General features: G+C 38.4%; 1 protein-coding gene across 1 annotated transcript in view; it reads left to right on the forward strand.

Moving 5' to 3' along the window:
* Mhcl (Myosin heavy chain-like) overlaps positions 1-18,431 on the forward strand; it is a 719,798-nt gene that overhangs the window by 698,664 nt on the left and 2,703 nt on the right. The gene's annotated exons all lie outside the window — the stretch shown is intronic.

Below are 18,431 nucleotides of genomic sequence, written 5' to 3' on the forward strand. Positions count from 1 at the left end.
TAGATCGCAGTAAAATACAGTTCTACAAATCTTGCACACAGCATTGCTTCTTCTTGTGTTTTTTCTGTGAGGTGTTCGTTATCCGAACATGTGTTTGTTGTCTGAACATAAAAATCTTTCGCGAAAGTGTTCGTTGTTCGATTTGTTCGCAGTCCAAACTGTTCGTTAACCAATCATCCACTGTATCTACCAACTGTGTATAATAGATTGTAGAGATGATAGGATAGGTGTAAGTCCCAAAGCATGATGTTTGAGAATAATTGGAGAGATGTCATCAGGACCAGAAGACTTTTTAGTGTTGAAGTTATTTAGTAATTTTCGGATGTCTTTTGCAAAAAACTACAGGAAGTATTCAGTGCTCAGGTTCTCATATGGTAGGAGGCAATTTCCCTTGGATATCAATGCAAGAGTTTGAGGAAAAACGTAATGCTAGGAGGTTAGCTTTATCTTTAGGTGAAGTAACAGTGGCACTATCAGGATGAGAGAGAGGTGGAACTGCAAGTGAGCAGAAGTTGCATATTGGCCTTAGCAAGTGACTAGAAGGTATAGCTTCCATTTGTACCAGAGGAAGTGTTTTGCTGTTTGCCTTTATAAAATCAGATTTGGATCTGCTGAGGACTGTTTTGCATTTGTTGCATGCTTTGGTATATTCAAAGTATAAAGATGGAGTTCTTGATGCAGTTAGTTGAATATTTTTCTTCAACTGCTCGGATACACTTTCTGTTGAACCAGGGCTTAGAAAGTAGAGAAGGATTCTGGATAGAATGGGGGATGAAGGCCTACATGCTGGTGAAAATAATTTCTGTGACTCATTCAGAACAGGCGTTAGGTCGAATGAGCTAACAATAGTCAGACCATGGTAAGGAGGAGGAGCAGAAGTTCCAAAGTTAATCCCATTTAGTACCTTTGTAGTGCCAGAGAATGTGAGGTTAGGAATAGCTTGAGGAAGGGATTTTGTGAGAGAGGAGAATTGTACAAGGTTGTGGTCTGGTTGCAGAGGGAGAGAGAGAAGGTGACCTGTAGGGTGTATTTGGAGAGAGAACTGGTTAAAAAAAGATTCAAAGTATTGGGGTCAGTGAAGAGGGTTGTCAGGAATTTGTGCAGGCAGATGAATGATGTGCATTAGATTATTGCTTATAGCAGAGATTTTCACCTCTCATCCAGGTTACTCAGCAGTGGTGGAAAAGAGGAACCAGTTGAAATTGTAAATGTTCGGGTCACCTAGGAAGATGACCACCTCACTATTTGGGTGGCTGGATTGCAGATGTTCATGTTTCATAGAGAAGAATCTGAAGAGGTCTTAGTAGTTATCAGGATTTAGAGAATGGTAAATGCAGCAGATGAATATTGCTAGATGGGGGGCAGGTAGACCTTTAACAAGAGGAGGTCGAAAGCAAGGGATTCTAAATTAGCTACAAAAGCAGAGGTATTCCACCCTTATGACAAAAGGAATTATGTAGTGTATAATTTGGTTTGGACATTGGAGTTTGACAGTAGCAGATGTAGGTGTTTATTTGGGTTTCTGTCAAGAGTAGGAGGTCTGGTCTGGAGGATGACACCAACATATTGAGTGTCATTTATGTTGGTGGCAATATCACAGAAATATTAGTGAAGTGGATGCAAAAGCAAGTTTTTAATGAAGAGATTCTGGCTTGGTTTGTATGTAGCAATTGGTTGCATTATGTATTTTTTTTATTGGAATTTGTTCATGAGGGAGATTCCTTTTTGTTGCAGTGTCATTGTTTGTAATGTTCATCATCAGTTTATTTGTGGGAGGTGAAGTAAGAGAAGACTCTTGGATATGACATTCATACAGAGTAACCAGTCTCCTTGCCATAACGTGGCCTCAACAGTGCTTCCTACATACCACTACTCAGACTTCCTCTCCAGGCACAATGGGGGGACACAGATACTGGAAACTCTGCTCTGAAGACCAAATGTGATGTATGTCACTTCCTGCCTCCAGTAATCTAGGTGGTTGTATCCCACCAGACAATGAAGGTCTACCATGTAGTGGTGTAGTTAGCACTTGCTCCACCTAAGAAGGTATCCCTTTATAGTGGGAATACTTGCTGGTTTTGCCAGAGCCCCTTTTGTGGAAACAGGCCATACCATGGGAAAGCAGGATTAATCACCTTACCGGCCATTATGGATCAAATATGCATCCTCATATGCTTCGTATCCATCATATATTTCAATGTAATATCAATGGTATTACAATTTTAATATGCACTTCGCATCCATGGAAACTTGGACGTATATATATGCCCTGGCCAGTAGCGTGGTTAACAGGGAGAGGCTGTATATTGCACATCGCCTACCTGTTAGATTTTTTTTATCAGAAATAAGACATGGCTGTGTTGTTTTGACAGTACTAAAGTTTGCAAGGATGTCTTCATCCTATTGGAGAATGGCAACAAGATCACATAATTGCAGTCTCTTTTAGAGTGTGCTTAACTCTTCTTCAGAAGTGTTTGACTCATGTACTTTCTAAAAAAATTGTTATAGAAGCTTTCATTTACAAGTGTATTGCTGAGTTTTTGTAATCATTGTAAAAGAGAAATCAATTTGTATGTATATCAGAAAAACAATCAAATAGTCATATAATGTTCAGATTTCTTATTTCTTATGAAATCTGATTATTTTTAACTTTACATTATATCTCTTTCATGTTAAACCCTAGTGAGATTTTGAAGAACTCAATTTTCAATACAAAATCCTGTAGATTTGAATATTTAAAAAAATAAATAAAAAAATTATTTCAAAAATACTTTGACCTACTCCTCTAAACTTAATAGTTAACACATTTTGTTAGAAAAATCTCTGCATAATTTAATAAGACTATCGTGATATTTATTCTTTACAACAAAATTCTATACTGCATCTAAGTTTATATTTTTTTTTAATTTGTGTACAGTTAAATTTTACATTTATAAACCTGTGGAAGTTCATACTTTCGTGTTAACTCTCTAAATATTTTAGATTTAATACTGGCTTCCTAACTGATTTCCATACTTGATGCATGTATGCCAATTACCCCATAAAAATGCCAATTTTATGAATGTTTAATCTACCTAGGGAAAGAAATCATTCCCTAAAAATTAAAATGCAAATAATAATAATAGTTATTTGTTTGTATTATGAAATCTTATATTTCAATATAAGATGGAGGAGATTATTTTTGGATGAATACTATTGTAGTAGATACCCACTAACCATTACTGCTTTCTTAATTTTACTAAACTGGTTTGAATTGCACTTTGTAGTGTATGTGTGATTTTAACACCATTATATTTTCAGTTTTAAAACAAAACTGTCGGAATTGAAAATAGACTTGAAATGGATGAGCTCTTTTCTAATTGTTTTAGAAAATTTTATTTCCAAATATGAAGGAATCTTTTCTCTTCAATTCTAAGTCTATTAAACAAATTAAAATTTATATTATTGTGGTTGATAATTGATAGAAACCTGAAATTCAAGGGACATATTGCAAAGGTGGTGAAGGTAACATAGAGGATTGCTACAATAATGAGAAGGACACTGACCTGCAGAGATAAAAGAGTTATCATTCCGTTGTATAAGACTGATCAGACCACACTTAGATTATTGTTCATAGATTTGGTTCCCAGGATTTGAAGGGGATAAATTAACAAGGGAAAGGGTACAAAGGTGGATAACAAAGATGGTTTCAGGACTGTACAATGTTAGTTATGAGGATCAGCTGAGGGAATGTGGATTGCAGAGTTTGGTGGATAGAAGGAGAGGTGGTTACAGGGTTGACACTGGGGTGTTCTTTTACTTGGTTGAACATCGGGAAGGAGTGATGACAAGGGGGGCCATCCCTGGAAGTTACGAAACGAAACTGTGAGCAAGAGGGTGAGGAGTGGTTTCTTTGCATGGAGGGTGGTTGAACCATGGAATGCATTGCCTGATAGAGTGGCAAGAATGGTCAATGAGTTTAAGGAGTGGTATGATAGACTTTGTGTTTCTTAGGAGGGACCTTCTACGATGAGTCTTGATAAACTTTGTGTTTCTTAGGAAGGACCTCCCGCAATGAGTCTTTTGACTCTGTGGAGGCCTGAATAATAATAATAATAAATATATAAATGTGACTAAATATATCTTAAATAGAATGCCTGCTCCATAGCCATGTGGAAATGTTTGTGGAAATGACAGACTGCCAAAAGAAAGACCTATAATGGTCTTTTACTGAGCCTTTCAGCAGCTGGCCCCCAAGTTAGTTTATATTTAGCATAAGTACATAGTGTTCCTCCTCTCCCTTCTCAGAAACATATTTTTAATCCTACAACTCAAGGAAATCGACTGTAGAGCACTATTTCAAATAACCGTATGAGTGTTAGAGTTTTGAGTCACGAGATGGTGGCGTGTGGTCTTACAAATCATTAATAACCCTGAGCTTTGTCATCTCATTGATGACTAAGGGTAGAGTCTAGCTACTGACTAGCATCCTAAAAGTTCATTAGGACTAAAAGAGTTTCACCTACTACTTTTGGGGAACAAAAAAAGATGTCAGTGGATTTTTTATAATTTTAAATGGCTCAAACATGGCTAAATATATATAATTTTCTTAAAAAGTTCCAAATACAATTTTCAGGAAAAAAAATCTTCAAAAAAAATCACCCAAAAAGAGAGAGAGAGACAAGTGGAAGTGGCTAGATGAAATTGCATATTCCATATGCTCGATTTTAGCCTCTTTCATCCTCTACATTCATAGATGATGTTAATTCAAAGTATTGAATTAACATCATCCAATCAGCATGTAAATCAGAAGACAGTGTGCACATACTAAACAGACAGATTAAAAAATGTGTTTTATTTTGTATATCATAAAGCTCTATCAGTGATATGGATAAGAGTATTTGGATTATCATGAATAATACAAATACACATTTTTACTTTTAAACACAAATTGTTTAATACCTTTGGAACATTAAAATTCTTTATTCCTTGGAAAAGTTAATGGATCCACAATCGATTGTGTAATTGCACATTATAATAAAGTTCTCAGCAGATGGATTTACATAAAGATGTAAATAATAGTTTCCAGAAAATCAGGCTTTTGTTTAATACTAACTTAGGCTTAATATTTTGTTTAATTATTATTATTTGAGACCTCCAGGTAGTCAAGGACTCATCAAGGGATGCTATAAATCACCCAAACCAGCTGTCTTACCTTCCCTTAAATTCATTCACACTAGATGCACTCACTATCCCTAAAGGCAAACTATTCTACTCACTCACTCACTGTTCACTGGGAGAAAAACCTAGCTTTTACCCCTTTCCTGACTACAAATAAATTTAACTTCCATAGATGCCCTCATGTTCTCTCCCCACCTTCCATATAATGAAAATTTTCATCAGTTGATATTATTGTTATTACGTCAACTCCAGGGAGTCCCTAGACTCATCGAGGGAAGCCCTAAACATCGTGTCCACACAACTATATGACATTCTCACAGTATCTAATCATACCTTGCCTTGAACTCACTCACCGTCATAGCACCCACAACAGACTCTGGCAGATTATTTCCACTCATTTAGCACTCTAAAAGTAAAGAACCCAGCTCCAACACCCTTGCTAATCACACTCTTTCCCAGCTTCCATAGGTGTCCCCTACTTCTCCCACCACCAGTCCTGATCTCAAAAATATCCTCTGAATTAATCCTATAGAAACCCTTTAGCAATTTGTATGTCTCAATCATATCCTTTTCTGCCTATCAACTAATTTCTGCAACCCACAAATCTTCAACCTGTTCTCATAAGGTTCATTCCATAGACCTGCTATCATCTTAGTCACTCACCTCTGGATCCTCTCCACCTCCTCCCCATCAAGAAGGAACCTAGGTGACCAAATCTGGGCACAGTAGTCGAGATGAGGTCTTATGAAGGCTCAGTACAGAGGTACAATAACTTGCTTGTCTCTGCTCGTCAAAGTATTTTTCAACAACCAAGTGAGTTAATGGGCTGATTTTGCCACTTTTGCAATGTGTCCCCTAAACTTCATCTCTCTATCCACCAACACTCCCAAGTCCCTGGCCTCATCAATCTCCTGGAGTACAGTTCCACCAATGTGGTATACTGCTGCTAATCTTTTCACCTCAAAATGCATAACCTTACATTTTGTCACATTAAATTGACATCCATTCTCCTTAGCCCAGAACTCCAATCTATTCAAGTCGTCCTGCAAGATTTTGACATCTTCTGCATTCACTATTGCCCTACCCAACTTTGCATCATCAGCGAATAAATGAATTGTTCCTCTTAGATCCTTCCTTATATCGTTAATGAACAATTAAACAGCAGTGGTCTAAGAACAGAACCCTGCTGCACACCACTAGTCACAGGCCGTCTTTTGGACTCTACTCCTGAATAAACTACTCTTTGATATCTCTCCATTAACCACTCACCTATCCATCTCACCAACCCTATATCCATTCCCATATGTTGTAGTTTATTGATTAGAATTCTGTGTGGTATCCTGTCAAACGCCTTTGCCAGGTCCAGCAGTATCACTGTAAACCCATTATCCTTACCCAGTTCAGCCGTCACTGTGTTATAAAACTTGAGCAAGTTACTGAGGCATGATCTACCCTTCACAAAGCCATGCTGTCCCCTGTACAGTATCTCGTTTTCATCAATCCATTCCTGTATTTTTCCCTCGACTACTTTCTCCAAGACCTTGACAACGATTCCTGATATGCTGATCGGTCAGTAATTTGCAACTGTAGTCTAGGATCCTCCTTTATGCAGTGGAACTATTTTCCTCTCTTTCCACACCTTCGGGACTAAACCAGACACGAAACTCAGATTAAACAACGTCAGGGGCACTGATAATTCTTTAGCTGCTTCACGTAAAACCCGTGCCTGTATACCATCCAATCCCACAGATGTATTCATATTAAGGTTCTGTAATAGACTATTCACCTCCACTTCATTCATCACAATTCCCATATAAACTAATGGTTCCTTCATTTTTTCAATGTCACCACCTGGATGATATACTCTTGCAAAGTGCTCGTTCAGTAATGCCACTATATCGACTGATTCAGTGACCTCCTTACCATCGTCATTCCTTAAAATCATTTTGCCCTGTACAGTTTTTTTTTTGCTTGCATAGCTAGTTTCCTTTCATAATCTGCTTTTGCTTTTTTTTTACCACACTTGTTACCCTTCTGGCCTGCACTTTATACTGTTCGTGTGCCTGCAGGTCACCTCTTTCTTTAAATTTCCTCCAAAGTCGTTTCTTTTTTTGCAGCTCAAGCTTAATGGTGTTATTTATCCATTTAACCCCTATTTGTTTTACTATTCGGACCCTAGGTATACAATCGGTCATAACTTCCTGTAAATGCTTCTTGACCACTTCCCATGCTCTATCGACATCCAGCCCTTGCAGTTGTACATGCCATGGCACTGATCCAAGCAATCTCCTAAGCTTGTCATACTTGCAGGCATGGTAATTCCACATATACCCTGTCTTAATTGAAAATTCCACACCTTTAGCCACCTCCCAGGTGGCTAAAGGTGTGGAACATGGCAACATGGTCATATTCATTACAGTCAAATTCTCAGATGCTATTACCAGGTCAAGCACTCTCACACCCATAGTATTTTCAATTGCATTCTGTCTCAGATAGTTATCCCGTAATAATTGAATAAAATCATTTTCTTCCTCACGTATGTCCTCTCCTCCTTCCAATCAATGTTACCATTGTTGAAATCCCCCATAATAATTACCCTCCTTCCACTCATTGCTTCTATTTGCTTATGCATACTATCTTCACCATCTATTCCATCACCTGGTCTATAGCAACACCCAACTGTATATTTTGTTCTGCCAGTCTCAATCTCACATCAAATACCCTCAAATGAGCTCTTTTCACTATCCTGCAATACAACTTCAATTCTCCTTGGCTGCAGTTCATCAGCTATCATCAATAACACTCCTCCCCCCATTTTATTCTCTCTGTCCCTCCTAAACACACTATAACCTACACATTCTATTCCACTAACTATATCATCTTCCGTCAGCCATGTTTCACTAATGCCAATAACCTGTGGCCAGGAAGAGGCAATCACGGCCAAAAATTCTTCCTTCTTGTTCCTAATACTCCTGGCATTAGTAACATGAAATGCAGAGATCCCTTAGTCCCACCCCTATCTTGATGCATTATTCTAACTATCCCATTCTGATTTCTTGTCCTTAGTACTGGCTCGGGTACATTATATGCATTCTTACACTCAACTGTCTCGCTGATGTCTGCATATCCACTTCCCCCCCTCCTTGCAGATATCCTATAACACGAATTCAAAAGTTTATAAACCTCTATCATATCACCCCTCTTTCTCCTGTTAACCAGTCTGCAGTCCACAAACTCGCAATCTGTCCTCATAATCTAAATCCCATAATCCAGATATAATCTTTGTAACTCTTCTTTGCACCCTTTTCCACAGATTCTTTATCCCCTTGGAACCCAGGAGACCAAATCTGTGCACAATAATCCAGGTGTGGTCTCAAAGCCTTATAAAGAGGCAAAACGACTTCCTTATCATTACATGTCAAGGTTCGCTTTAACATTGCAATTATCCTCGGTGTTGTATTTGCAACTTTTGCTATGTGACCTTTGAACTTTAAATTCCTATCCGCCAATATGCTGAGATCCTTTGCCTCTTCAGTTTCTTGTAGCTCCATATATCAGTTCCACTGATATATGGCCAGCAAATAAGTAACGTTAAATTTGTTCTCCCGCATTCTATCGTAACTGCAAGTGTTTTTTGTACAAAATAAGCAGCAAACAGAAAAGTAGCAGAAGGTGCTAAGCAGCCGATTAATTACTACAGCAGAAATCGTAAGTACCCATAGTCCATTAAAACTGTTATATTTTACAACTAAAAAGCAGCCACATGAAAGCGCTATGCCTACTGGCCAAAATAAAGATGGTGGTAACAAAAGCCAACAACGGAAGATTACCTCGAGTCCCGTTAGTGTAGCATCGCCGGCCACCAACAAATCGAATGACATTACGAAATGCCGCAGCTGTGAAACCGAAGTCAAAGAAGGGAAAAAATGTATATTGTGCGATTTCTGCTGCAACTGGATACATATTTCTTGCTCGAAAATAAATGAATTGGTGCACAAGCTTTTCACCGATCTAAACCAGCCCTACTTCTGTGCGATGTGCTACCCTTCCGTAAAACAGATACTAAACTGGCAAAAGAGTCACAAACCTTGAGCAACAGCTCAATATCATGATTGATACCTTCTCCTCCAAAATAGGAAAGTTGGAAACCAAGCTTGAGATGCTCAACGATCAGTGCTCTACCGCAAGTGCGCCCATGCCTGCTAACGAACTTTGTGACCTAATCACATCATTGGTACATGATTCACTCGAGGCCGAAAATAGGAAACTCAACGCTGTTATCCTCGACTTTCTGACAGAAGATGGTAATTCCCTAAAAGAAGACATCGGCAAACTTGCAGGAGAATGCAATTTCGATCCCAGAAATATCGTCAAATGCCATCGTATCGGACCCATAAACAAAAGAAAGGACGGAACAAACTATCCACGTCTCTTAAAAGTGACCTGTGACTCACCAATAAACACATCCAAATTTATAACAACGATAAACAACAAGCAAAAGGACACCTGCCCCCAGTCGCGCATACATGCTTGACCTGATTTAACCTTTGCCCAGAGAGAAAAAAGATGCCAACTCCGAGACAACTAAAAGAAAATGCCAAAATGGAGACAACAGTTGGGTGAAAACAATCCGAACTTGTACAAAAACCAAGTGACGCCACCAAGAACACCAGCTTGCAGACACTGCATAGGAAACGTGCAAGACCATCATCATCAAATTCCTGCCATGTACCCTCAAGGGGTGTACAGGATATGATAGTACTACATGAAAAAAATTACATCATTACTAACTTCCTATCTACAGTTTTCCTCCAAATCAGTCTGTTACTTGTCAAAACTCCAACATTATCAGATCTTATATTTCTGTCGTCTAAGGCACTTTGTACTGTATCAATCCACCTATATCTTGGTCTTCCTCTGGGTCGTTTTCCTGCCAACCTGGCAGAGAACACTTGTTTTGCTAATCTTTCTTCACCCATTCTGTTTAAGTGACCATACCACCTGAGATTAGCTCTGCTAATGCATTCCTGGATGCTCACCATGTCATGTTCTTTCCTAATATCCTCATTTTTAATATGATATTGCCATTGATGCCATCTGTTCATGCCTATAATCTTTCTCAGGACTCTCATATCTGTGGTCTCTAGTCTTTGGTCAAGTGTTTTACTTCTGACCCAGCTCTCAGATCCATAAGTTAAAACTGGTGAACACTCTTGTATACAGCTAATTTAGTGTTCCGACTAATTTCTCTCTTATTCCATTTGAATTTATTCAGTTGACTTCCCACCATACCAGCTTTGCTGATTCTGTTGTCTATTTCTATATTTAATTTACCATCTTCACTAAAATTCATGCCTAAGTAGCTGAAATGTTTTACTTGTTCCACAGGTTCACAACACAGTTGACATTTTCACTGATTCTGCCTATTTTCATTGTCTTTGTCTTTTTATTGCTGCCCTTCATACCATATCTATTACAACAGCTATTCAATTTAGTCAGAGAATCTTGCAGACTTGTAGCGGATTTATTTAGAAGTATAACATCATCCGCATAAAGCAAAGAGCTGACATTAACATCTCCAATTTTGATATCATGTTTAATACCATTTTCCTTCATAATGTGATCCATATAGATAATGAATAACACAGGGGATAGTGTACATCCTTGTCTCACACCAGATTTAACATTAAACCATCTTCCTGTACTTCCTTCAATTCTAACTGCTGACTTACAGCTCAAATGAAGACTAACTATTGCTTGATATAATGCCCCATCGACACCATATAACTGCAGTGTATTGAATAGCTTCTGTCTTGGCACCTTGTCATATGCCTTTTCCAAATCGACAAAACTTACATACAGATCTTTGTTGTATTCCCATGCTTTGTCATAAAGTGAAGATCTGATCCTGACAGCCTCTATTTGGCCTGAATTCAGCTTGTTCTTCACCAAGCTTTTCTTCTGCAATTCTTCTTAACTGTTTTTCTCAAATATACTTGCATAGATCTTGCCAGGAACACTCAGTAGGGAAATACCTCTGTAATTCTTACATTCAGTTTTATTTCCCTTTTTATATATGGGTACTATTGAGAGCTCTACTCCAATCATCGGGAATTCATCCCTCTGTCCAGGCTTTCTGAACTATGCAGTGCAGCCACTGGAAGAATTCTATACCACCATATTTCAGCATTTCTGGTCAAATATCATCTACTTCTGCTGCCTTTCCACATTTCAAGCCTTTGATGGTTTTTTCCTACTTCAAGTGTGGATATGTATTCCTGACTGTATGTCTTTTGAGTGTTTTTTACCACTGTGCTATCACTACTTGTTTCATGTAGCAATTTTTCGAAGTAATTACTCCAGACCTCAAGAATATCTTTTTCTCCCATTTTCATGTCACCTTTATCATCTCTAACTCCTTTTACAGCACGCTTTCCTCCATTCCCAAGCTTCTTCAACAACCTCCAGAATATTTTGCCACCTTCTTGATATTTATTTTTTATATTCTTGCCAAAGTCCTCCCATGACTTTTGTTTAGCTAGTTTTACACAGTGTTTAGCATTCTTGCATTTGTCTCTCTATTCTCTAAGAGCACAAGCTAACTTATTTGACAGGAATCATCCTCCTTGGTGACTTCAATGTCCATAATACCAATTGGCTTTCCTCTTCCAGTTATACAGATGCTACAGACAGAGATGCTGAAACATTTGCAGTTACCAATGCCCTCACACAAATTGTTCAAAAACCAACTAGAATAACAAATAACCCAAACCACTCCCCAAATACCCTACATCTCTTCCTTACTAATGACCCCCTCCAAATATGCAGTGAACGTAGTGAGCCCCCTGGGCAATTCTCACCACAACTTAGTGCTCATCTCCTCCCCCATGCAACAACGCTTACACTGTCACTCCCACACGAGTAGTTTGCTATTATAACAGTGCCAAATGGGACAGTCTCTGAGATACTATGCTTCATTCTTATGGTTAGACTATTGTTTTCAGTCTTCCAGTCCAACATATGCATTGAACGCATCACCAGTGATCCTCACTGGCATGAACACATATATTCCCCACACTACTCAGACCTGCCATCCCCTAACTAAACCCTGCTTTTCCAAAAAATGTGCCAAGGCTGTACAAATGAAGAATCGGGCATACCACAACTGGCTAAAATCAAGAACCCCATCCTCATTCAATACTATACTGAAGCCCATAACAAATGCAAGAAAATTATCAATACTTCCAAAACAGAATTTGAATGGGCCAAAAGCAGGAAGCTTGTAGCCTGTCTAAACGGCAGCCATGCCTTTTGATGTCTTGCCAAGGCAATTGGCCCTAACTTTTGTCCTACACTATTCCCACCTCTATCATACCCAGATGACTCAATTGCAACATCACCTATAGAAAAAGCTAATCTTTTGGCATCACACTTTGCCTCCAACGCACACATAACTGACAATGGCAAATGCTCTCCGGTCATTCCAACTGCCCAACATATAATGCTCCCTGTATCCTTTTGCCAAAAAGACATCACAAACCTGCTGTCTAAATTAGACACTAAAAAGTCTCCTGGCCCAAATGGAATTCCTCCAATTATCCTGAAGGTCTGTGCATCTGAACCGACTCCTATCCTACTATGCCACCTGTACATACTCTCTTACTCCACTGGTATATATCCCAAAACCTGGAAACCAGCTAATATTCAACCCATTCCTAAAGAGGGTGACAAATCACTGCCATCTAACTACCGCCCCATCTCAATCACCTCAGTCCTATCAAAAGTAATGGAGAAAATCATCAACTCTCAACTCCTAATCTACCTTGAAAGGGCTATTAAGCGACCACCAGTATGGATTTCATCAAAGCCATTCAACAGGAGATCTACTCTCATACATCACCCATCACTGGACAAACGCTATGGAAAAATTTGGTGAATCTCAAGTAGTTGCACTCGATATCTCCAAAGCCTTTGACAGAGTCTGGCACAAAGGCTTATTAAGCAACCTCCCATCATTTGGACTGCCTCAGGACTTCTGCAGATGGATTGCCAGCTTCCTGTCTGGACGCACACTATGTGTGATGGTAGATGGGTCCCTCAAGGTTCAGTTCTCTCACCGACCCTCTTCCTTCTATATATCAATGACCTACTTCAGTTGACCTCTAACCCAATACACAGTTTTGCAGATGACAGCACATTACATTCCTCCCTTTCATTTGACCCAGTTCTGTCTTATTTCTCACAAAAAAGAACCATTTTCCCCCAGCATTGTTTTTGATGACACTCGAATTCACAGACAAGACGAAATTTCTCTTCTTGGAATTACCTTGACATCAAGCCACTCCTGGCATAAACACATCACAACCATTGCATCCTCAGCTTCCAAAAAAACTAGGTTTTCTCTTTCGCTCAAGACGTTACTTCACCCCTAAACAGCTGTTAACACTATACAAGTCACAAATCTGCCCAGCTCTTGAATACTGCTCTCACATCTGGAGTTGGGCTCCAAAAAGTACCCTCAAAATGCTTAACTCAATACAGAGGAGAGCAATTAGACTAATAAATGACTCATCCCTCACCAACTCACTCCCCTCACTTTCACATAGACGCTTGGTGTCTGCAATCTGTATGTTCTATAAATACTTTCACGGGAAATGTTCATCTGAAACAGCATCAATAATTCCCTCACCCTGTACTAAACCCATTGGAACACGTACAGTTGCCGCCCAACATCTTTTTACGGTACACCTCGAAACCCACAGAACAAGTTTCTTTTCCTCCTCATTCATCCCTGCTACTGCAGTACTGTGGAAGAGTCTTCTCCCTGGCATATTTCCCAAGGAATACAATATGCAGGCATTTAAATCAAATGTAAACAAGTTTCTCCTTTCACAACCCATCACCCATATTCGGTACTAACGTACTATAGGTTGACCAGCCAACCTCTTGTATATGGGCCCAACATAAAAAAAATGCTGCTGGACCTCTAATCATGCCAAAGTGCATAACTTACACTTACTAACATTAAACCGATAGCCATTTTTGTTTGCCCAAATTTCCAGCCTATTCAAATCATTTTAAAAGTGCTGAATATCAGTAGCATCCTTGATTGCCCTACCTATCTTCACATCATCACCAAAGAATTGCACATCTGATGTTAGACCTTGCCTGATGCCATTCATGTACATATTGAACAGTAATGGCCCAAGGACCAAGCCCTGAAGTACCATTGGTCACCTTAAATCTAGCAGATTTACACCCACTGTATACCACTCTTTGATATCTGTCAACCATCCTCTGATCCAAGTCAAGAGTTTATATTCCAATCCCATATTCTCCAGTTTATGCAAGAGCCTTTCATATGGTATCCTATCAAATGCCTTAGAAAAATCTAACATTATCATAGTGTATCCATGACCTTTCTTTAGTAAATCATGTTGCTCCTTGCAGAGTATAGCTTGTTTGTCTACCCATTTCATTATGTGAGTTCTTACCAACTTCTCTAAAATCTTCACTACTATACCACACCAAAGATACTAATAGGTCAGTAGTTAGACACATCACTTTTTCACCAACCTTGTACAATGGAACTATCATACATTCCTTCCATTCCTGTGGTATCATTCCTGAGCTGAGATTCAAGTTATACAAACGTGAAAGGCCTAGACAATTCGGCTGAACATTCCTTTAGCAAATGGACTGATATTCCATCTGTCCCTATAGAAAAATTCTTATCCAGGTTGTGCAACAGCTCTTCAACCTCATTTTCATGAACCTCTAACTCTTCATCCAATGTAGCAGTAGCACTATGCACCATGTTACTTGCACCTGGTTGATATATCTTAGCAAAGTGAGCACTCATTAACTGAAAACAATCTCATTAGCTTTCGACACTCGAGTACCATCTGCATTCAATAAAGTTATTCTTTCACATTCATTCTTTCTTTTGATTGCAGCATAACAATAAAATTCTTTTGGATTGCCTTTAGCTTGCATGGCCAATTTCTTTTCATACTCTGTTTTAGCTTTTCTCACAATACTTGTTACTTTTCTGGCCTGAGCTTTATGTATTTCATAACTCCTCTCACTCTTATTCTCACGATATTCTTTCCACATCATCATGTTATGGATCTCTAGCTTAATAAGGCTGCACATCCATTTCAATCCCAACCTATTTATTCTTCAAACACTAGGGATACATTCAGATACCTTCTCATTTAAGCACTTTTTCAAAGATTCCCATGCACTGCTGACATTTTTTCCATTCAGTAACTGATACCATAGGTCCAAAGATAGTATTCTCCTAAGTTTATCATAATTTCCAGCTTTGTAGTTTTAATCGGAGCCTCAGTACAATTAGATACTTCTCAAGAAAGCACAGCACAATCACTATCACCAATTGGTAGCAAAATAGCCATATTCTTAACAGATGCCCCTTCTGATGCTATGAGCAAATCCAACACTTTTTGACCTTGAGTTCCTTCTTTCACATGCTTCTTGAGAAAATTGCCTCATAACATTCAATAAATTCTTCTTCTTTCTTATCATGAGCTTTCTCTTCTACTCAATCAATGTTTGGAAAATTAAAGTCACCCATAATGATCATTCATTTGGTACCATTAAGGCTAAATTGGTGATGCATTTCTTTGTCCCCTGCAACTGAGCTGCCAGGTCTATAGTAACACTCCACCATATATTTCATTCTGTTAACCTCGACTTCACACCAGATAGACTCAAACTCACTGCTACATGGGACATTGTTACCATCGTGGTTTTCTTGTGTTTCTATTCTAACTGGACTCAAGTCATCTGATATCATTAGTAGCACTGCTCCTCCTCCTCTCATATCTCTTCTCTCATTCCTAAAAATAGTATACCCATTACACTCAATCCCACTTACCATATCTGACTCTGATAGCCAGGTTTCACTAATGCCACACCATATCCATTAAAGCAACAAACTCAACCTCTTTGTTTCTAATGCCCCCTGACATTTTTGTATAGACATAATAAATTACCCTAGCTTATTCTTATAATTAGATATGCAATCTATCGGTCTTGTTGTTAGAATTTTCTCTTTTCCCTCCCTAGACATACTTAAAAGGTCTGAACCAAAAGCATATTTTTCCATCTCTTCACCACATACATAACCATGTTCGAAGACATTCATATCTTTATCATGTTTGCATACCATAACCGAACTTTCACACACATTTTTCCCATTCCTCCCTTGATGATCTAGTTTCCCTGACTCTGAATTAATCTTAGTAATTAATAATTAATCTTAGATTAATTCACGTCTTCAGTAAAAGTTTTACCTTGTCTCTATTTGTTCATCAGAAATGGTCTAAGAATTAGCAATCAATATTTCTCAGTTCAGAATGTAAGGTCCTGAATTTGAGTAGTAAAAGCCTAAAATCGGGCCTAATCATTTGATAAAGATAAACTTAAAAGAGTGAAGGATGAGCAGAATGTGAGAATAATAATTCACTGAAGTGTCAAATTATCTACACTGTAGTAAGACTTCCAGGACTGGAAATAGAATTCTGAATGCGTTCATTTATTTTTAGGAATTTTGTCTTCTGCCACAAAGATTAATTATTTCTTTCAAATCTAATGATGATTATTCTTTCTTTCAAGGTTGCACGGTGGCCAGCATTCATTGTGTAGAATTTATAGAGGCAAAACAGTCATGTTGGAATAATTGCTTTATTTACAGTTAAGCAAATAACACTCGACAGTACTACTTCTATATTGAAGTCATCATCAGGAAAACATACATTATTATTATTTTAGGGCATCTTCATGGGGTTCGGAGACCCATCGCAAGAGACCCAAATCAACCATCATACACAAAAATCCTATCATACCACTCCTTGAATCCATTCACCATCAGGGAACTAGCAATCCATTCTACTCGCTCTCTACAAAAAAAAATCTTGTCTGCACACCCCTTACTAACCACACTCTTACACAACTTCCATGGATGGCCCCTAGTTCTCTGTTTGTCATATATTGAAAAATTTAATTTGCATCAATTTTATAAAATCCTTTACTATCATGTACCCTCTTTTCCACCTATCAACTAAACTTTGTAACCCACAAACCTTCAACCTATCCTCATAGGAAGTATTTCACAGACATATCACCATCTTAGTCACTTGCCTCTGAACCCTTTCGACCACCTTCTGGTCCCCAAGAAACCCAGGTGACCAAATCTGTGCGCATTAGTCAAGATGTGTCCAAATCATAGCCTTATACAGAGGGATAATAACTTCTTTATCTTTATGTGTTTTCAACATCCAAGTAATTTGTTGAGCTATTTCAACTTTTGCAATATGCCCTCTGAACTTCAACTCTTTGTCCACCACCATTATCCCCAAGTGCCTAGCATCATCGATTTCCTACAAACCAATACCATCAATATCAACCATATGCATCAATACACTATATGCAACCTTTCAACCCAAGGTGCATAACCTTACATTTTGCAACATTAAATTGACAATCATTATCCTCTACCCACAATGCCTATTTATTTAAATCATCCTGCAGGATATCTATATTACCTTTATCAACTACTGCTCTCCAGTTTTGTATCATCAGCAAATAATGAATATCCCTTAAATCATTCCCTATGTAATGTATACAAATTAAAGAGTAGTGACCCCAGAACTGAACCCCGAGGCACTCCACTGGTCACCATCATTCTCCTAGACTCTACTCCACCACATGCTGCTCTCTGGCTGTCAGTTTCCTTCCTCCCCCCCATCCATGCTGCTTTGCACAGGGAGTGTTATTTACTTAATTGTAAGTAAAGTAATTACTCCAACATGAGTGTTTTGCCTCCATAATTCTATACAATGAAGACTAATGATGATTAGATCTCATTTGACATGTGCTTTTCAGCTTTAAGTTCCTGTTTAAGAACGGATATTATTGCAAGGGTCTATCTTAGAGAATACTGATTACTAACTTGTATGAATGGGCATCCCAAAGAAAAAAAGGCTTGGATTATAGGATTATTATACCAAAGAGTAAGAGGATTTGACTGACATTTGCAAAACTGGACTAAGGAGTTGATTAAATTGAAGTGCAAGCTTATATCTACATTTCTTTTATATTATTTATACATTATGATGGTAAAATATGATCACATAGTTTGCTACTTGACTTGGACATCATCTAATTATACAAGGATTCTGTGCTGTTTTTGTCAGAGAACCAGGAAAAACAACATCATGCTAGTTTCTGATGAAGACCTTTAATCA

This window comes from Typopeltis vanoorti, chromosome 24 (genome assembly GCF_054136105.1).
Source record: "Typopeltis vanoorti isolate ZY-2024b chromosome 24, IOZ_Tvanoo_1.0, whole genome shotgun sequence".
Lineage (NCBI taxonomy): Eukaryota > Metazoa > Arthropoda > Arachnida > Uropygi > Thelyphonidae > Typopeltis > Typopeltis vanoorti.